We start from the raw sequence: 22,190 nt of genomic DNA, 5'->3' as shown, positions 1-22,190 counted from the left end.
CAGTCTTTTTGTGTCTCAGAAAAACCAGGTTACCCACTTGCTTTTCACTCGTTACTGGACTGCCTAAAGTCCCTCCGCTGCACCTAAAAATATCTACTCGCACTCCGAGAACGATGCCCCAACGGTGTTCAGAGAGAAAACGTTTGCTATTTTAATTGTGTGACATTATTCTTCTGCTTTTATTAAAGAGGACATATCATGAAAAACTCACTTCATACAGTACATTTGGATATCTGGAGGGCCTGCCAACCCTCAAACTGTGAAATTAGACAACTTATAACCTTTTTCCATACGTATGTGCTGGCTTGGCTCGACTCGGCACGTCAGCCAGTGGATAGACAGTGGATTAAAATATTTCATTTCCTATATTCTTCACAATAAAAGTCCCCCGCTATTTCTGCTGCTTGTTGTCTCCCTCCCTGCAGTATGCTTGCTTTTATTTAAGAATGACCGCTAACAAAGCTCCGCTAATTCGGTGATAAATTAATTTCGTTTTCTATAAATTCTTCACAATAAAAGTCCCCCCGTTATTTTGCTATTTAAAAGCTTTTATTATGAAGCAGCAAAATCCGTAAATGTTAGATTTTCATCAGCGGTAACTTAACACGTCTCCTGTACAAATGAAAGAGAAACAGTAAAATAAAGTAAAATATCTGAAAGTACAAACAGGGATGCATGATAGATACTAAACTTTAAGCCACAGAGATTCAGTTAGAAGCTACAAAAGTACAGAGATCTGCAGCCGGGGAGACGTCAACCCAGTTGGAGGCGAGTCAGACGCACTTTTGCCCGACTCTGGAGATGGTCCATCTCGGGCACAGCGGCACAGCTCGGTGTGCTTAAACTGGTAATGGAAACCCAAATCCGCGGGGCATGGTTTGACTCAGCGCTACCAATGGAAAAGCCCCACTAGTCTGTTTTTTGTGGGCTGAAACCCAAAATACAAGTATGAACCTGAAAATGAGCATGATATGTCCCCTATAAAGGAAATGCACAAAGAAAACGTACAATAGATTCAGGCATATTGAGGACACGGTCACATCTCTCTAACTAACAAACTGCCGTCAAATTGGCTCAGAGGACACAAAGAATAATTTCATGTGTGAGGTAATCTTTGTGTTTGCAGCCAGAGCCCGGGCACAGCGCATAGATTTCCAATAAATATGTAGCTGAAATACAGCGAGCATCAAAGAGAGTGACAAAACCGAACAAGACAGAGGGGAAGAATTGAGTATCTGTTTGTATTCTGTGTGCTGCATCGTTTTATTTTGCAGAGCAGAGAAGAGAGGAGAGGAGAGGAGAGGTGTCCATATGTAGGTCTGTACTTCAGTAACTAAAGAGGACCAGCTGCTTTGTATTTACAACCTCGTAGTCTTTGACGGTGTGTTTTTGTGGGCCAAACACAGAGGACTGTTGCTAGCAGACAAAACAGGAAGAAAAGTGCTTCCCAGTGCAGGTCAGGAGGACGTCAGGTTTATCTTTAACTGCCCTGCGGCGCTCTGGAGCGATGTTTTGATGAGTGGGTCCCTGTTGAGTTTGTATCTTATACTCTACCAGCATACATAGGAGGACATGTGCCCAGTCACCAAGAAATACTTTTACGTTTCTGCAAACCACGGATACGTAGAATGTGGACGTTTTTGCATTCGGTCAGAGCAAGTGACGTAGTATATCGAGCGACTGTTATTGAAAGTTACGTGGTATAATAACGAGAGCAACAAGTGAGAAAGTCCACTAAGTACGGAGCGGGAGTGGTGGTGGACGGGTCAAACCAACCAAATGTAAATGTTGACTTTATAAAGTCCACTAAGGGTGGTTGTTGTTTATTTACGGTTGCTACGCTACGGTTGCTACGCTACGGTTGCTACGCTACAGTTGTTACGCTAAGGTTGTTACGCTAAGGTTGTTACGCTACGTTGTTACGCTACGTTGTTACGCTACGTTGTTACGCTACGTTGTTACGCTACGTTGTTACGCTACGTTGTTACGCTACGTTGCTACGTTGTTACGCTTTTATTTTATCACAAACCATGATCGTTTTTCTAACCCTAACCAAGCAGTTTTGTTGCCTAAACATAACCAAACCTTTCAAAATGTTAACCATGTGGCGTTGTACGTTTCTGCAAGCGTGATACGAGGCTGATATGATCCGCAAAGTTTCACTTTTACATGACCAGCCATTATCAATCCACCTGATGAGGGCGGATTTAACTACAGGTGTTTCCCCGTGCACATCCTTTTTTAAATCCACTTTAAGCCACTTAGATAACACTGGCACATTTACAGTGATGTTTATCAATGTTCATTAAGCCTGTAAAGAATTAATTAAATAAAATCCCTCAGCTAGCACTTGGTGTATTTGAAAAATTGTTGATTCTAAAAATACAGGTATGCCCGGCCAGGTGGAACATTCAACACTGACCAAACATCCAGAATAATGTCCATCCAAAATGAAGGCAAATTAAGGCCTGAAAAACTTGGTGAGTCCAGACTAAGAGAATTTTCTGTGTCACTGAAACAATAGCACATCTATTCAGGGTCCAAGAATGTGTACGAGCACATTGCCTGCGTGGGCTGCTGTCCGTGGTACTGAAAACCAATAACCAGATGAACTGTACAACAAAAGGATGGAGACAATTATTTCATGGTTCACAGCGCAAATCAATACGACGATATCGATAATTCAGGAGCATCCATCTCCATACTCTCCTCATCATTTTCCCACACTGGGAGAACGAGTCTTATGTAACACTGCTCAAGAACAATGTTTCCTCTCCACATCTCACACCCCTGACTTGTACTGCCATCACTATTGTTGCTACTACTGCAGGTTAGAAATGAAGACAGAATAGCACACAATCCAATTCAAAACCTGCTCCTGCTCTCATGTATCACCCTCTTTTATAGTGTGGTTGATGTTACAGTCGGAGACCTCTTTTCAACACCTCCCTGTTCATCCTTCATCTCACGCCAGACAACAAAAGACAGAGAGGTGTTACATGTGTGCAGAGGATTACTATATACAAACAAAGCCTGATCCCTGTGTGGTGGATGAGTGGTGTTTCTTCAGTTAATGATGCAGCATGCAGGTCTATACGTGTGAAGTGTGCAGAGACACGTGAACTGGAACATATGGGTTCAATGCCCTAACAAGTGTGCTGTTGTTGCTGTGTCTGTGTGTAGTAATTGGCTGTCCAACGCAGCCCTTCTACATGTCCCTATAAAAGAGAGCCTCATTCATCCCTCTTTCTCATTCATCCCCTCATCCTTCCCCTCTCTTCCTCTTCTATCTTTGTTCATCCTGTCAGCTGTGCTGTAATCTACTGTTTGCTTTATTCTCCACAAGTGTTGCACACGTCTCTCACTCTTCTGTCATTCTTCTCTCTCTCTCTCTTTCTCTCACTCTGCTGGCAGCTGCATATGACTGTTCTCAGCTATCAGATAGTGTTGGTGGCTGCTGTTGGAGGAAGAATTCAGATCCTTTAAAGATACTACTGTGAAAATACTCCACTACAAGTAAAAGCAGTGATGTAGGTTACCACAGTAAGATAATCAATAAGGGTACGAATAAGCTGAGCACGAGCTGAGTCAACGTTAGCTGTGCTAAGTTTGGAACTGAAAGGGTTAGTGGGTTTGTATGTAAACTCCTGTGTTCTGAGAGGTAAAATTACTGTTTTCGTGAATGCAGTCTGGTGGCTTTAAAGAGAGCGATATAACGGCTTCAGTCAGAAATGGCTGTCTGACAGTGAGGTAAAGCGGCTGAAGACGGGAGCAGCAGAAAAACGTATTTTAGCCACCTAAAAAGATCAATACTGGTCTGCATGCAACCAGTTTAGAGCAGCAGACTGACTTAGCTTAGCACGGAAGCTAAGCAATGTACAATGTACTGCTCACTTTAATGTTGCAGCAGGTAAAAGGTGGATATTTTGTAGAAGTATTAAAGGTCCCATATCATGATCATTTTCAGGTTCATACTTGTATTTTGTGTTTTTACTAGAACATGTTTACATGCTGTAATATTCAAAAAACACAATATTTTCCTCGTACTGTCTGTCTAAATATACCTGTATTTACCCTCTCTGTCTGAAACACTCCGTTTTAGTGCATTTCAACGGAATTGTGACAGAATTGCGTTGCTAGGCAACAGCTTGGGTCCATGTTTACTTCCTTTCAGCTGATGTCATTCACATACACTGCAACAGGAAATAAACTGGGACACAATTAGAATGTTTATGTTTAAAACCGTGTAATGGTCTAACGGTCTAATGGTATATTTGTGACATCACAAATGGACAGAAATCCTGACGACTAGTTTCAAACCCACAATTTCTGAATACGGGCTGTGTGTATTTCTCCGTTTATTGAGCGTTTTGATAGTTTAACAGTATTTATACAGCACTTAAACCAGCTTTATAATGTACACTTTTTACAATATGGGACCTTTAAGTAGCAGGAAATGGAAATACTAGAGTAGAGTATAAGTACGTATTGAGTAAATGTATTTTGTTACTTTCCACCACTGTTTCTCAAAGTAATGTTTAAGAAAAAAAAGTATTTTTGTTGGTACGGTATCAAACGTGTGTGTGTATGAATGTGTCCTAATGTCTCTGTGTATAAATAGTCGTTCAACACATTGTTCTCTCAGTTATGTGTTCTTGTGTTTTTGCCCGTGTGTGACATTCAGATTTACTCCAGTGTGTGTGTGTGTGTGTGTGTGTGTGTGTGCGCGTGTGGAGAGCGGCTGAGCGGTTGTGTCCTTTGCCAAGGACGCTGACTTTCATTAAAGCGATGTGCTAACGCCTCGACAAAGAGCCACACGAGCAGCTGCATTACACACACACACACACACACACACACACACACACACACACACACACACACACACATATATAGGTTATTTAATGACCTGGATGAGCAGAGGTGAATCCATTGTGTATAGATGATGTCACACACATGCCCTGCTCCCACAATGCACTGCTCATGTTTATGATATATTCTTTCTGATCCAAGCCAGTGCTCTCTCTTTCCCCCCCTCACACATCATCTCGTCTCTGGACTCATCCAACAAGCAGCAGCAGCAGCAGCAGCATTAATTAATCAGCAGACACAGATTGTCATATCAGCGCTGGGAGCCAATTAAACACTTCACTCTTAAGCAGGTTCTCATAGATCTTTATTTCTCATAATAATAGAGGCCAGAGATGGAATTAACCTCAGTTCTTTTGCAGCTCCATGCACAGTAGTTTGGATAATTTTTTATTGGATAAGATTGGATTTGAATGTGTTATATAATTTAGATATGGAATAAAGATTTATTTTATATATATTAGGGCTGTCAATCAATTAAAATATTTAATCACGATTAATCGCATGATTGTCCATATTTAATCATGATTAATTGCACATTTATTATCAGCTTTAAAATGTACCTTAAAGGGAGATTTGTCAAGTATTTAATACTCTTATCAACATGGGAGTGGGCAAATATTCTGCTTTATGCAAACGTATGTATATATTTATTACTGGAAATCAATTAACAACACATAACAATGACAGATATTGTCCAGAAACCCTCACAGGTACTGCATTTAGCATAAAACATGCTCATATCATAACATGGCAAACTGCAGCCCAACAGGCAACAACAGCTGTCAGTGTGTCAGTGTGCTGACTTGACTATGACTTGCCCCCAAACTGCATGTGATTATCAAAATTTAGCATAGGTTTGGAGCTTTATTTAGCCTCCTTTGCAAAAAGCTATTATGACATGATTGGTACCGATGGATTCATTAGGTTTTATAGTTTCATATGATACCATGTTGAGTTAATGCGTTAAAGAAATTGGTGGCGTTAAATCGAATTAGCGAACTTTGACAGCCCTGATATATCATTTCATGATGCATCTGTGTGTCTGTTATGTAAGCTTTTATTTTGTGATTTATGCATGCATCTGGTGTCAAGAAATGTCCTCTTGAGAGCAATTAAATTGCTTTGAATAGGGATGAAATTGAAATCTAAAAATAAATAAATACATAATGTGTTTTTGTTTTAGAAATGTTTGATAGTGTAACAGCTGTGATTCTACATGCATTATTTGTTCATTTCATGCATCTTTGGTTTACCATCATTTTTTCACTTTAGTCATTTATATATGTGTGTGTGTATGTGTGTGTGTGAGTGTGACTATCAGTCTGTCTTTTAGTCAGTGCATGACAGCAGAACAGACACATCGGAGGAGGATGTGATGTTCTGTGAAGCACACAAGCCTTTAGATGCCGGGGGAACAAGACTAGAGTGAGAGCCAAGTACGAGTCAGGGCCACTGGCGCTGGAATGAGTCGAGCTGCTCCAGCTGTCAAGGTCTCTGGCTGACATTAATGTATGAATTCACCGTGAGGCGGAGGCTCGCAGACGTGTGTGTGTGTGTGTTAGATGGGATCTGACTGATACCGCTTTTCACGTCGAGGCTGTGAAGTCATAGCGAGCTGCACCGCTTTGCACTACAACGTCGTCCTCACCACCTGATCCTCCCTCGCAGCAGGTTATGAAAACTCAACTGCAGCAGCATCGCTAAAGCGAAACCACAAAACCAGAACCACACAGCGCTGAGAACGATAACTACAAACCCTTGATAAATAAACCATAAGACTCATCACATCCCACAGAGGAGCGGACCCTCCCTTTGCACAGCAGGCTGCATATGGTTATCAGAAAGCTTCAGCTTTACATTATGGCTGCAGCATTTTCTATTTTCACATCAATCAATTCATTGTGTAATCAATGAAATGTCAAAAATATGACCGTCACAAGTTCCCAGAGCCCAAAGGGACAACATCAAACCAACTGTTTTATTGGACCAACAATCCAAAAGTTATTTGATATTCAAAGATATAAAACAGATAAAAGCAAAGCAAGAAAATCTCCATATTTAAGCAGCTGGATCCAGAGAGTGTTTGACATATCTGCTGAATTAATGATTTAAAAAAGTAAATAAAAGAGCCATTAGCTTATGGTGGCTAATGTTAGCTAATTTAAAATCACACTGGTTGCATCCCAAATTCCAACTAACATGTTATTTAGTACGCTAAAACAGTAGGTGAGATTCTTTTAGTATATCCGAAATCTTAGTATGAAACCAATTGGGCAGGGATGATACACCATATCTCCTGATTCGATACTATCATGATACTTGGGTGCCGATTCAATAAGTATTGTGATTCAATATTATGATTTATTGTAATTTTTGTTAACTTTTCTAACACTAGACAAGTTAGGGAAAAAGTTTAATCATACACTTCCAGGGACATTTATTTTGGAAAATATCAAAATTAATACAGTAAAAATGTTTGATTTTCTTCATGTATGTAGGCAGCTTTAGCCGTGATGTCTAGCTCTGCTTTTCCTGCAACGTGTGAAACCCAAAGTGTTTCCATACTTTACTGGATGTGTAGTGTTTACCACATTGGATTTAACATGTGAGGGTGCAGGTCGTATCCACGAGGACCCTACATTCTTTTCTACTTTCTTGCTGCGGCCGGCTGTGGTTTGTTTTGGTTGACGGATACGGAACGGATATGACGTCACGTTACTCAGACTACAACAATAAAAGCGATAACTTCCTTCAACCTCCGCATAAACTCACATGAAGCAGATATATCGATTCTGACATTAAAAACAATCAATTTCAAAACCATAACAAAAAAATTGTGATACATTGGTGAATTGATTTTTGGCTGCTGTTAATGTTCACAACGTTCAATTTAATTTTCACTTTACAAACGTAGTAGTTTTAAGCCCAACGTCGCTACCAACCTGTGCTTTGGCTCTTTAGCTGCTAAATGCACAGGGCCGTGTACAGTTAGTGTACAGCTAACTGCATCCACAGCTCTCTCACTCTCTCATTGTTCATCTCATCTGTCCTTGACTGAGCAGCCATGGTTCCCTCCATCCTGCTGGCGGACCAACTGTGCATTGTGAGAAAGCATCTCACTCTCTTTGTTAATGTGCTTTTTTCACAGCTGAGACCAAATTACAGGCTTCGTCTCACTGGGAAACACACTAGTGCTCGTGAGTCATCCAACTCACTCACCCTGTCAGTGTGCGTGTGTGGATCGCATGCATACGCTGCGTGTGTTCATGACTGCTCGTGGCCGCGGTTAATTAGGGAGGCTATAAGAGAGGTTGGTAGAAGGAGGGTGGGCTTCTTATCTCTGCTCTTTGCTTCTGGGCTGCAGCTTATAGCTCGACTTTGACTCAGATTCAGAGCGAGGGAATCCAAGTATTGGATTGGTTGTAGTAATAATGAGGAGATTAATGTCTTTTGTGGGGAAAGTTCTCATTCAAAGTCAAGTTTTTTTTTTTCCCCCTCTCCGCTCAGGGGGGCTGTGATGAACTTTGCTGCTGAATACCAAGATGGATGGATGACAGAGAGAAAGAGCGAGAGAGGAAGGGAAGAGGGGGTGGCGGGGTGAGGCAGGGAAGAGACCGCTCGGTTCGATACCGCTACTGGTGGAAAGAAAGATGAGGAGGAGGAAGAGAGAAAAGAAGGATGGAGAGAAAACAGAGAGGGGCGATGAAAAAAAAATACAGCAACACAGCTCATTGTCTCCATCCTGCCCCTGCCATCAATCTCCTGAACGGCAGCTGCCTTACTCACACACACACACACACACACACACACACACACCGCCTGCCTACACGGCTGATTCCCCGAGTGATGAATCATGGCGCGGTATGGCATGCCACAGCGCGGCATTTGTTAGAGGTGGTGTTTTTCTCCTGTCCTGACAGGCTTTGTATAAGTGCTTGTAGTGTGTGTGTGTCGGTGTCGGTGTGTGTGTGTTGCGGACATGGACAGTAGTGGCACGTGGCGTGGGTGCTGAGCTGTGTGTACAGTACAGTATACATGTGTTTTTAAGAGCACATCGTGTCTTCTAGGTAACCAAGTCTGAACGCCTCACAGCAACAGCAGCTTTATTAAACAGAGCAGAACTGACACAGAGCTGCTACCCTGAGGAACAACGAAACAAATAGGATTGTTGTGTATTTCATTGGATGATTTTATTACATTATTCTGTAATTAAACATCACTGTAATATGATTTAATTAATTTTCTTTTCATTTAGTTAGATCAGATTTATTTTGTCACAGCCCCAAATTTCATTTCAGCTGCTATTGGTGCCAAGAAACATAACATTTATTTGGTAAAAATGGTGAAATATACAGAGTTAAAGTGGGAGTAGGCAGTATATTTTTGGCATCATTGGGCAAAGATTCCATAATAACATTTCAGCATATTGTAATTCAAGTGTTCTGAGAGATAATTAGACTCCTGCATCTCCTCATGGCTTTGCAAACTAGGCAAACTGGGTAGCACTGATCAAATATGAATCATTATTCTGTAACGTTAATGCCTATTTCTCTCCTCAAATGTTTTCAGAATCATCTTGTAGTGCACGGTTTAGCTGTAAAATGAGAAGATTTGTGACCCAGCAGCCATGTTGAGATCAGATGAGGAAATACCAAGCACCACCCACCAGCCGGAGCACAGCCAATAGGAACGCTCTCTCTCTCTGAAATGACCTGTGATTGGTCAAAGTCTCCTGTCACGGACTAGATTTTCAAAATCCTGAAAACAGAGCCATGAGGAGGAGCAGAAGTGTAGTTTTCTCTCAGAACAATGATGCCAAAAATATACTTCCTACCCCTACTTTAAGTTTACCATGGCCATCGTTTAGGTCGTCATCTACTAACTAAACCATTCATAAGACAAGATTCGTCAAGGTCTGGGAGGCTCATCACCTCGATTAAACACTTTCCTATCTGCCATACAGTATACTGGTGGTGTAACTAGCTCCACTGCTCGAGTGTTCATCAATGGTGATGATGGACAGTCTGGTACTCTCGGGATAACGTTGTGGATAAACACCTCTGATAGCTGTCAGACCTGGGTCAGACGGTGATAACAGCATTTGTTTCAGTCTACTTGAAGCATCAGAAGGGAGGGAAGTGGATGGACAACAGTGGATGTATTCATTTAGTACAGAATCACAGAAAAGAAAGTTTGCCAAATCAGTTAAATAAAGCAGTTTTTGTGATGAAAAAAAAAAAAGTTTAGACAAAAGAAAATGATTAGTGAGCACACAAATCCTTTCTGGTAACCAGCCTAATAACTCCAACCTGAAGTGATAAAACCCGACCATCTGCTACTCCAGACTGGTTCAAACAAATGCCAGGAGATATATTAGCAAATACTATTTGGTTCAGGTACCTGGAGAAGTTGTCATTCTCACCTGCCTGCATGTGTCAAGTATACAGAGTAACCGCCTACACTGCTTGAATTAGAACAGAGCACCGGCATGTTTGCTTTGTGCTGTTATTCATCATTCACTACAGCCACTTTCCTGATGTAGGTGTGTAGTTATGATGAGTCTTTCCTGCTCAAACAAGCTGTGAGAGGAAGCACAGATGTGCAGCTGTGTGAGGTACAATGTGTGGCCTCTGTAAAGCCAGTAAAGTCAGCGGGTCTCGGAGGGTTAAACAGTTTTATCGCCACATACACACATGAAATCTGACCTCTGCATTTAACCCATCCTAAGGAGCAGCGGGCTGCAGTAAAGCGCCCGAGGAGCAACTTGGGGTTCAATGTCTCGCTAAAGGACACTTTGAGATGCGGACAGCAGGAGGTGGGGATCAAACCGCCAACCTTGTGATTAAAGGACATCCCGCTCTACCCCCTGAGCCACAGCCGCCACTTTTTCATTTTTCAGCACCGGGTTGCTGCTTGGTAGATACCTACATATACTATGTGACTATGTGATAGAACAGGGGTCTGAAACCTGTGGCTCCGGAGCCACATGCGTCTCTTTAGCTCCTCTCCAGTGGCTCCCTGTGGACTTTTAAAAATGGAAATGAAAAACAGTTTTTTGTTTACATTTTCATTTTTATTTATCATTGTTGTAGGTCTATGGTACGACGCAGTATTAGGGCCACATTGAAGAAAAATTTCAAGGATAAAGTCATATTATCATGAGAATAAAGTCAAAGGTTTATGAGAAAAAAGTCAGAATATTACGAGAATAAAGTCATAATATTATTAATTAATTAAGTATTAATTTTACGTGTTATTTTCTTTTTTTCTCGTAAAGTTCTGACTTTATTCTTGTAATATTACGACTTTTTTTCTCATAAAGTTTTGACTTTATTCTCGTAATATTACGACTTTATTCTGGAAATCTCCAGATTTCCAGAATAAAGAATAAAAGAATGTTTTCCCTCAATGTTGCCCTAATACTCCGTCGTATATTTGCACTTTGGCCCTCACTGCATTAGACTTATATACTATATACTTAGACTATAAACTGTGTTACCTTCATCACAATGATCACATGTTTTGCGGCTCCAGACTTGTCTAAAATGTCTCTTTTGATAGTAAAGGTTGCTGACCCCTGGTGAGAGTGAGTAGCAGGGTATCGTGTTGATAACAATGCTCTTTTTAACCATAACCGGCACATCTTAATTATATTTGTCTGGAAGCTTAGTTGTTATTATTTGTTAGTTTTATAATGAGTGTGTGTGGCAGAGAAACCCTATTTGATTCAGATCGGACATGTCTGGCTAATAACTGATCCTTTTAATAAGGTCAGTGCACCGCGTCGATACACATCCAGTACGTTGGATTAGTGCATCAATACCTACCTGTCTCTCTTTGTGCAACACACACACATAGAGCACATAAAACACACACTCTCTTAGCAACGACTCATTCAACACACACTGATGTGCACGTGCTCACGTCTGCGTGGATGCGCTCACACACACTCCGACGCTACCTGCCGGCATGTTAATAGGTTCTCAGTGTGTGTGTTGTACCGTCCAGCTCAGTGAAAGCAGACTTTGGCAGACGAAACAGGTGCAGCAGAGCAAAGCATTATGGGAGCATTTGTGAGGGGGGATGAGCGCAGGGCAGAACGGCACACCAGCCTCTCTGCCCCGGACTCTCCATTCACAGACATACTGTCTGAGTCAGAGGTGCCAAACGTTCAGCCCTGTGGGGATCACTGGGTGGCATTGAGAGGAGCTGGACTGTTTCACAGCGCCGGGCTGAGAAAGGATGGGATGAAAGAGAGGAAAGGGACAGAGAGGGAGGGTGAAAGAGAGAATGAACACTTTGAAATACAGCTGGGGGAAAGGAGATGGAGATAGAGAGGAGAGTGGTTGCATCCCCTTCATACAAGATCCAACATTAAAACCACACACTGCAGTTTCCTCTTTGATCCTGGTTCTGTTATCACCAGAAACCTCATCTTATGGGAAGGCATTTAAATATCATGACATAAAGGCTCTGACACACCAAGCTGGCGGTTGGTGAGCGTCTGTCGGCCTAGTTTTTGCGGTGTGTCCCGCACCGTCGGCTCTAATCTGTCCGTGTTGGAGGTTGTTCGTCCGATTCAACATGTTGAATCGGCGGCGGCGCTCGTCGGTGAGAGAAATCACCCTGATTGGCTGTTCAGCTTAAACAAATCAGTGCAGGAGAAGAGAAAGTGGTGAGTGAGAGTGGTGTGAAAATGGTCCGGCAAACACTGCTTTGTTTCACGTATGTATCATAACATAACAGCGGCTTGTATATCCACCGTCCTTGGTCTTCTGGTTTCCCTTTTTGAATGATATCGCAATAAACCGAAAAACGCTCACGGCTGCGAGCAAAACAGTCATCTTTTTCTAGATCTGGGCACAAAAAGGATCGATTGTAGATATCATTTGACTGGAGAAGTTTACTTGGTACTGGGTTGTTTCGGTCGATACTTTAAAAAGGTATCAAGTAAAAAGTGATAGTGGAGAGCTTCTACAGGAGGAATAATCAAGATAGGATACGTACAAATTCACAATAGTGGTAGACCCTCAGAAGGAAATGGATTCTTGTTTTTGAAAATCTTTTTATTTTATTTATTATTTATTTTCTATTTAATTATTTTCTGTTTATGTGTATCTTCATTTTGTTAGAGGTGCCATTTAACTGTTTGATTTTATGATCGATACCTTGAAGCTGTATATTGATTTTAGCCCTGTAAGAAAGGGAAAAGATAAGAGAGAATGGGTGGGTGGGTGGGGGATGTTATGTTTGTTGAAGTAAAACCTGTATTGAAGATATTGCATAATAATGCTGATGCTTGTATAACAAAAAAATAATAAAGTATCGACACCCGTCCTTCTGGGAGGAATCCTTTTTTCTTCCATTTGTTAGACGGAACAGAAACAGTGGAGAGAGAGAACGGGACCGGAAATGGTGAAACAAAAACATCTGATTGGTTGACGCTTCACAGCGTCATTGGACGGGGACATAAAACATAAAATACATCAGTAAATACCCCACTCGTGAATTTTGAAGCTTTTACGTGTGTTACGTTGCTAAACGAGATTACTAAACGCCATCACGCCGAACACTTGTTCACCTTTAGCTTAGTGGTGCTGATGTGAAGTTGTGGCTGCGGTGTAGTGCGTTTATAGCGTATAGCTATAATAACGTTAGATTTTTACTTCTGGCGAATGCGTTTATGCTTCAGAAATCCAAAATGTGTAAATATCATAAATGTTTGTTTGCCACAGATCTTATTTTCTGCAATAATCCAAAATCCAATGGAAAAATCCCATTGTTTTGTCGAGGGAACCAGGGTGATGCTAACTTCAACTACAAAAATACATCATTCCTGCACCACTATAGACAGAACCATGAATATACACAAGCTTTATGGAGAAGAAATGAATAGCTTATGATTATATAACTTGTTACCAAAGAAAGGGTGATGCCACAAAGCAGGAACTAGAGCAGAATGCATCAATATTAACATCTGTAAGAAGAGATTTGCACCATTATAATCTACTACAAGCCACCGTTAGCTAACTGACAGACACAAAAAGATAGAGAGAGAGAAATATCATCTGTTGCTTCAGACCTCAAAAGGATCCCAAAAATATGATTTGCAGTATTTACAGAGAGAGCAGCAGCTCTGAGGTTTGATTGAGTTATGAGTGTTTGTAATGGATGAGGCTCATCGTGGAATACCCCGCTGAATACTCTAGCTGTTGTACATCACGTTAAATCGAGGATACATCAATATTACAACTTCTCTTTTTATGTAGAATATAAAGTATGATAATATTTCACAACCTCACAGTTCTGTTCGTGGTGCTAAATGTGTGGAGAACTGAACATACTGATTCTCCGTAGTGGGTGTTAGAGCCAGTTATACAATAGGGAAACATTTGTAAATTATTTATATTTTTATATATTATGTTATTTAATTTGCTAAGGACGACCAGGTCTGTAGACCAATAACAACCCCAGTCAGCTCCTGCTTCTAATTGGTAATTATCTGAAGACATGAAGCCTGGAGAGGAAACCATCTTTGACGTTTAACGTGCTGTTAACAGGTTTCATTTGGTATTTTTGAAGGAGAACGTTTTTCAGTTAACAGAAGAACATAGACTGAGTTTTATTGAAGTTTACTATTTGCTTGGTCTCTATAGATTAGGAGGGTATTTTCAGGAAATAGACGAAATAAGCTTCATGTGATCTTAAAAAATAAGCGCAGTGGTGGCGTTGTTGCGTTGTGTCTGAAAGAGACTTGAGAATGAGTGAGAGACGGAGAGAGAAACGGAGAGAACTAAGAGAAAGAAATACTCAGGCAGGTGCAAAAAAAAGAATGAATGAATGAATGAAAACTGATATTAGTTTATACCAGATTTTCATTCAAAGTTCAGGTCAGAGGGACAAATTCTTCAGTTTTCTTTCCTGAGAATTAAAAGTAAAATTAAAAATAGGCCTATTTAACTAAAAATGCTGTTGCAGTGCACTTATTATTTTATTTTCATAATAAAAGCTTTTAAATAGCAAAATAACCGGGGACTTTTATTGTGAAGAATATAGGAAATTAAATGTGTTTATCACCGTTTTACAGCCGCTCCTTTGAGTAGCAGGTAACTGTTGTAATGGAGACATAAATCCCTGCCGTGCTGGGCTGACGTGCCACGAGTCATGTATGGAAAAAATCTTACAAGACACAGGAACTTGGCTTGTGTCTTGAGGAGTTGTAGCATTTGATGTTATGCAATCTTGTTACATCGCCCAAGCCTACTTTGGTTTTCAAATCTTCCCTATTTTTGAGGACTCAAGGTTGGCAGGTATGACCCTGACTGCCCTGACATGAGAAGAATTTCATCCACGATATTGAATTGCCACATTCGCACTATTTTAATTAATTTAATCTATTTTTTATATATAAGTTGATCCCGGACGAGCCCCCATTTGTTACGTTCCCCTCCGTTTAAGGTCCAAGGGATGGAGCGAGTAACAAAGTAAATTTGTAAACCCGGGAATGAGAGGACTGGCAACAGAATTGTGTGAAAAATAGTCATACAATTTATTAACAAAAAGTATGATAACAACACAGCACAGCATGTAACAACATTGAATTGCCTTGTTCTGGTTGCTGCAGCCTTCACGTAAATGTGACGGCATTCGATTCAGACTTGAGCCGCGTTATAAGAAAATGTCAGCAGGTCCGACCTCGTCAGGTGTCTTTTAAGAGAAAAAAAATCCCTTATTCAAACAGGAGACCTTCATGTAAAAATGCCACCACATGTAGTTAATGAATACAGCAGCTTCTCAGAGTCTCCCACTCAGTTCACGACTCTGTAGCCTCTCCGGGTCCACTGATGACGGCAGCAACAGCGCTCGGCCCCCTTTCAGTGTGGTGACATAGAGGGAGTGGGGGTGGTGCTTTAATCTCTGGAGAGAAGATGACAGAAAGGGGGGAAAGAGGAAGAGGATGGTAGTCTCGGTGGAACAATGTATGCCATGTGGGCCCGGGGTAATGTATGACTTCTTGCGGTAATCGCTGTAATGAAGCGGGGAGCTGGTTGGGAGCGAAGCGTATGCGCTTTCACTTCCACAGTCCGGCGGGGCCCCGAGAGCCTCGGCAAATGAGCCCAGAGGTCCAGGAGATAGAGTGGGTAGTGTGTGATTGGAAAGGAGGAGGAAGGAGGAGGAGGAGGAGGAGGAGGAGGAGGAGGGGGATGAAGCTGGATGATATTTTGGGTAGAGGAGCAGAGAGCAAGAGAGGGGATCGGGGAAGAAGAGCTTAGTCGGAGCTGTGTGTGATAAATGCTTCATATTCTGTGCTGCCAATGAGAGGAGCGCAGACAAAATGGATGTTTCCACGTCCTTTACTTTCCCCGGTCCGAGGCTGCATCTATCAGTGACCAGTCTCTACTGGAGCATGTGAGCTGGTCCATGTAGTAGATATCCTCTATGGAAATGAGTCTTTTATTAGCCATGTAGGGATTGCAGCCTGTGAATAGGTACTCCAGTCCATATACGCAATTGAATCACAATATCCACTTGGCAATTTTTACCAGATTGTTTGGTCCATGGATAATTATGTCCTCCAGCCTGAATGTAGGCGGATGGTGTGCGCCGCTTCCGTGGGATTTTTATGGAAATGTGGTCACTACATACAGCAAGGTGAAAGCTTTACATATACATGTTCCATTGCTGTGCTTTTTCTAGTCAGCAGCTTATGACAAACCGTTTTAATATTTAATAGTTAGACAGGATATTCATAAGAGATATCTACGTCATTTTGACTAGCCAAAACTCAAATTCAAGATATACGTGCAATAGATGTTGCGTGTACAGAGTAACAACATAATGAAAATACAACAAAGACAATACATATGACAAAAAAATAATAGATAGAGCCAGAGCAACACGACCTCCTCTCCACGCCAAATAGATAGAGCAAGAGCAACACAACCTCCTCTCCACGCCAAATAGATAGAGCAAGAGCAAAACAACCTCCTCTCCACGCCAAATAGATCGAGCCAGAGTAACATGACCTCCTCTCCAGGCCAAATAGATAGAGCCAGAGCAACACGACCTCCTCTCCACGCCAAATAGATAGAGCCAGAGCAACACGACCTCCTCTCCACACCAAATAGATAGAGCCAGAGCAACATGACCTCCTCTCCACGCCAAATAGATTGAGTCAGAGCAACACAACCTCCTCTCCGCACAAAACAGATAGAACCAGAGCAACATGACCTCCTCTTCACGCCAAACAGATAGAGCCAGAGCAACACAACCTCCTCTCCGTGCCAAACAGATGGGGCCAGAGCAACACAACCTCCTCTCCAAGTTTGTCATTACGGATATCCACAATTCAGTTGAGGATATCCGTAATTTACATTGCGCAACTGAATTTTGGCTAGTCATAATTACAGTTCAAGATATCTTTAATTCCCCTCAATTGTAGATTGTCCCCTCCGTACGCCGCACGTCGTTAAGATTCGGGCCAGAAACAGGCTAAAATCGTACAGTGTATACCGTTTGTTGTCATTTTGACTAGTCAGAGTGACGTTATAGATATCTTGAATAAGAATTCTGACCAGTCACAATGTAATTACGACTAGTCAAAATGCAAATGTAGATATCTCTAATGTTAATTCAGGATGGTCAAGCTTAGCTATTAAATGTCAAAACGGCTTTAGCTCATATATGATACACAGATTGGAGTGACAGCATGTTCGCCGTAGAAAAGTGCACCAGACTCGACAGCATGATGTCATCACAGGACCTTAGTGTCGCCCCGGTGTAAACACCCGTCTCCAGGCAGCTGGCAGGTGACTGGCACTGAGCGCCGTCTCTTTGATCAAACAGCCGTTTTTGTCCACACATGCGTTTTCTCTTTGTGCGACTGTCCTCCGTGTATTTCTTATTTATTTATTTATTTTTTGGCAACATGTGCACAGACGTGTGTTTGTGTGCATGTGGGAGTTGCTTTTGGATCATCCTGTTAGACCAGCTAGGAAAGAAGCCGTAGATTGGCTGAGGCTTTATCCCCCCTCTCTCTTAAAACACAAGGAAAATAGCAAGCGTGGAGGAAGGGAGCAGATGAAAATAGCTCAGTAGGCAATCGCTGACTCACAAGGCGATGCTGGGAGTCAGGAAGGCATCCTTTCCAGTATACATCAAATCAACTAGATGTTGTGTAACTCAGCACCCGTAAATCAAACCGTTCTCTGTGTGCCTCGCTACGTCGTCTAGTGTGACTTTTGTGCAAATGTCCCTTTTGTGGCTGCATAAAAAGAGGGCGTTGACATCACAGGTGCCATTTATCACTTTTGACAGCAGTCTTTAGGGCCGGAGGGGCGGGGGATGGTTGGCTGTGATGTAGCATGGTCAGCTAACTACTCGGCTCATTCATCACGCCACTCAAGGAGCGTAGGCTGTCACAGCTCATGTTTTTTTAAGTACTGCGAAATGGAACAAGAGCACGAGCCGGACTCTTATGAATAAGAGTATGATTAACATATCACTAGTTACTCATGCACCTGTAGGGCAGCTCTCAATAAAAAAATTACAAGGAGTTACTACAAAAGAGAGATGAAAAAGGAAGATGATGGTATTGAACCAGCTAGAGAAAATCAATATGTTTACACAGACATAAGTATCTCGGTTATGATCAGGGTTTTGGAGAATCCTGGTTATGTGTTTGCACATGTTGACATCATATCTGGATAAGCTCCTCTCCCGGTTTTGAGAAACCTGAATGTGTCGTGTAAAACTTAGGGCTCATTGGAAACTATTTGATAAAGGGCAGGCACTTTAAAAAAACTACTTGGCAGGTGATTGGATGAACCATCTGTCAATCAAACTCTTGCTGAAGCCAGTCGGGAGAAGAGTGAAAACATCTTTTCCATCGAGAACAGCATTCAGCCTTTACAGTTCTGATATATCTGATGCTATTGCAGCATCTACGCTAACCTCTTTAGACGCGAAAGGGTGCCTCTCCTCGGTATCAAAGCGGCGAGGGCAGTGACGTCACCATTTGATGCCCTGGGAATGAGACCTTTACAGACCTTTACAGCGAGTTTCAGCTCATTGTTCAGCTCTCCGGCCCACAACTTTAGTTTTTTGGTTTTGTTCACTCACGGCACTTTCTAGGTACACAACAGTAAGAAACGGCGATCGTCAGATGGAAGTGATGGGAAGATTTGCCGCTGTAAATAGACTCTGATACATCTCAGCCCTCGAGAGACACAAAAGTGAAAAGCTGAAAGCTAAGTGCTATTAAAAAAAGAATCCGTACAGAGGGGTGCCGCCGTGGTTTAAAAATATTTGGGAACCAGAGAGCTCGACTGTTGTTGCAGTCTGTATTTATTGACAACAATGTAATACCTGCAGCATCGCCAGATGTATGATGATTATCGTATTTGTACGATCATTTTGCCCACTGTACGTTGTATGTGATCAATAATGCCAAACGTGCCATAATGTAAGATATTTTGACAATTTGTGATGCTTACAATTAGTAGTCGTTCCAGCCAATCATGCTTGGTGTAAACTATGATGTTGATGAACGTGACTTGCGAGCTTGGCTGCTCGATGCTCCTCTACATTAGCTTAGCTGATGGCCTCAACTGTTTTCTCTCAGAATAAGAACATCATAGCTACGTCAGCTTGCTTTTAAAAAAAGAAAGGAAAATGATGTGTGGGCAGATTAGAGGCCTGTCAAAAGTCGTTTAAATACATGTTTTGTAAAACTAATAGCGCTGTAAAAGTTAATGCGATAACGCGTTAACGCAAATTTGTTTTAACAGCACTAATTTCTTTAACGCATTAACACAACTTGTGTTTTTTAGGTTGTAGCGGGCTCAGTTCTAAAGCTAGAGTGAAGATACTGGTATCATATGAAATTAGAAAACCTAAGAAATCCATTGGTACCAACCATGTCATACTAGCTTGCTAGCGAAGGAGGTTAAATAACGCTACAAAGTTACGCAAAATTTTGGCGAGGAAAAACTGTCATGGCCATTTTCAAAGGGGTCCCTTGACCTCTGACCTCCAGATCAGTGAATGTACATAAATGGGTTCTCTGGGTACCCACGAGTCTCCCCTTTACAGACATGCCCACTTTATGATAATCACATGCAGTTTGGGTCAAGTCATAGTCAAATCAGCACACTGTCATTGTTTTCTGTTGTTAATTGATTTCCAATAATAAATACATACATACATCTGCATAAAGAAAGCATATTTGCCCATTCCCATGTTGATAAGAGTATTAAATACTTGACAAATCTCCCTTTAAGGTACATATTGTACAGATAAAAAATTTGATTAATTTGCAATTAACTACGGACATTCAAGCGATTCACTGCAATTAAATATTTTAAGCTATTGACAGCCCTAAAAATTACACGTTTATATTTGTTCTGGTGTTTATGACTCGCATACGATAATTTTAAGCCTCTAATATGACCGTTTAACATTTCCCATCTGGCAACGCTGAATAACTGTACAGATATTTACTATAGCAACATATGCACCAACTGTGTGTGTGAGTGACAGCTCAGCCTGTCGACTGAACTTTCCAAGAACTCCAGTTCTTTCTGCCACTTTCTCTCCTTTTCTTGGTGGCTCTGTACATTCCTGAATCGGAGTCATAAAGCCTTGGGTTAATGGAAAAGTCTTTGCTCAACTAGAAACATTTTCACATTGTGTCATCACTTCCACCTATTCACATCCACTGCATTGCTTCTCTGCACTGACTCGATGTGCAGTCAAGCTGCCTCTAAAGTTCGCTTCAGCTTCTGAGCAAGAATCATGAATCAGGGAGATGAATAATCATCCATCCATCCATCCATCCATCCATCCATCCATCCATCCATTATCTGTAACCGCTTATCCTGTTCAGGGTCGCTGGTGGGCTGGAGCCAATCCCAGCTGACATTGGGCGAAGGCGGGGACAGACACCCTGGACAGGTCGCCAGACTATCACAGGACTGACACATAGAGACAGACAACAATTCACACTCACATTCACACCTACGGGACATTTAGAGTCAACATTTAACCTGCATGTCTTTGGACTGTGGGAGGAAGGCGGAGAACCCGGAGCAAACTCACGCTAACACGGGGAGAACATGCACAACAACTCCACACAGAAGGACCCCAAGCCGGGTTTGAACCTGCGACCCTCTTGCTGTGAGTGCTAATCACTGCATCAACGCTGAATAACCATAATAATGTGAATGTCCCAATCATGATAAATACTAGTGTGCACATAAATATGACTCAAGGCCGTGTCTGATGAACGTACAATTATCAGTGAGTCATCTTTAAATTTCAAATGTACACAGTGTCCCCCCCGTCTGCCTCCTGTCTCTCTCTGAACCCACTCTGCTTTTGAATATTTTACATTGTGCGTGCCAGAAATCCGACCGCTCTCACTCGACAGCGGCTTTGTTCTTTTTTGTTTGTTGCAAGTTGCTGCCTGCTTGATGTTTTAAGCGCTGCTGCAGCAGCACTGATAGTCCACCGCTGCCAGGATTATGAACAATCTGTTTTTTTTTGGCAGGTACATTTAACTGAATGTTGATTTAATAAGTAGGTAACATTTCATGGTAATTAGGTGATAATTAGCAAGTAACCTATTTGAAATTACTGCCAAATTTACGACGGAGTATCAGGGCCACGTTTAGGAAAAAAAAACAAATCTGAGATTTCGAGAATAAAGTCGTAATATTACGAGAATAAAGTCAGAAGGAAATTACTTTTTTCCTCTCAAAGTTATGACTTTATTCTCATAATATTAAGACTTTTTTTCTCATAAAATTGTGACTTTATTCTCATAATATTACGACTTCTTTTTTGTAAAGCTATGACTTTATTCTCATAATATTAAGACTTTTTTTTCCGTAAAATTGTGACTTTATTCTCATAATATTCCAACTCTTTTCTTGTAAAGTTATGACTATATTCTCATAATATTATGACTTTTTTTCTTGTAAAGTTATGACTTTATTCTCTTAATATTACGACTTTTTTTCTCGTAAAATTATGACTTTATTCTCAAAATCCCTGATTTTTTTCCCTCAATGTGGCCCTAATACTCCTTCGTACAAATTACCCCAATATTTATCTCAAAATTTATCAGAAATTATTTATTAAAAACATTATTTAATAATTATATGTTAAAATAGCATATAATGGTTAAAATAGGGCCCTGAGAAGCGGCTGCTCTTCATCGGAGGTGGTAAACTAATAGAAGACACTTCTGATCAGGAACAAATCTCACCATTGTGACTGATTGTCTACACAAATGTAACCTGGTAACTGATGTAATGATT

The 22,190-nt window shown here is 41.3% G+C and overlaps 1 protein-coding gene across 1 annotated transcript in view; it reads left to right on the top strand.

Annotated features, from left to right (window-relative positions):
* Positions 1-22,190, top strand: part of tbkbp1 (TBK1 binding protein 1) — a 66,501-nt gene that overhangs the window by 10,063 nt on the left and 34,248 nt on the right. The window lies entirely within an intron of this gene.

This window comes from Sebastes umbrosus, chromosome 20, assembly GCF_015220745.1.
Source record: "Sebastes umbrosus isolate fSebUmb1 chromosome 20, fSebUmb1.pri, whole genome shotgun sequence".
NCBI lineage: Eukaryota > Metazoa > Chordata > Actinopteri > Perciformes > Sebastidae > Sebastes > Sebastes umbrosus.
The sequence above is the reverse complement of the archived record's forward strand: the minus strand, read 5'-3'. Positions and strand labels throughout refer to the sequence as shown.